Source organism: Poecilia reticulata, linkage group LG7 (assembly GCF_000633615.1).
Source record: "Poecilia reticulata strain Guanapo linkage group LG7, Guppy_female_1.0+MT, whole genome shotgun sequence".
NCBI lineage: Eukaryota > Metazoa > Chordata > Actinopteri > Cyprinodontiformes > Poeciliidae > Poecilia > Poecilia reticulata.
Window position 1 is genome coordinate 13,249,712 of NC_024337.1, and position 793 is coordinate 13,250,504.

Here is a 793-nt window from a genome sequence, read left to right on the forward strand (position 1 = left end):
TCGGAGTGTACCTGGATCACACAGCAGGTATTCTGTCCTTCTACAGCGTCTCTGAAACCATGACTCTGATCCACAGAGTCCAGACCAGATTCACTCAGCCACTACTGGCTGGAGTTTGGGTTGGTAAAGGATCCTCTGCAAATTTCTGTAAACCCAAATAGATTTTTTCTCTCTGTTGTTGATCAGGGTTCATGGTTCTGATGTCTCTGCTGTTTTGTTCTTTATTTTTCTATTTTTTATGTAGTTCTGAGGTCCAGGATCCATAAAAAAATCATTGTTGATGGTTTCTGTCATTCACTCATGATATAAATATTTTTCTTCATGAACATCAAAACTTTTCTGGGCTATAATCTTTTTTTGCTTTAATATTTGTATTATTGTCTTTCAGTGTTCTTGTTTAAATAATTTGAGAGTAAAGTGAACTGATTTTGTTCTGTTTTCCATATTGTGATCCATATAGATAAACTGAATTCACCATCCATTTAGATCTGATTCTGCATTTTTTCTAAACTCTCTGGAAAAATCAGAGAAATAATAGTCTGCTGTTCTGTACTTTTGATTTTACTCAATAAAATTAATTACAGAGAAATTTGGAAAAGATTCTCTTTATTATTAAAATAAATTGTGACTGGCGACCTCTGCAGGGTGTACTCCGCCTCTCGCCCATTGACACCAGGAGATAGGCACCAGGGGCCTCTTGCAGAAAAGAGTGAACAGTTTTCACACTAAAACTTGACATAAGGACAAATTTAGAAAAGTGAGGCACACAGACCAATGTGTTACATCTTTATGA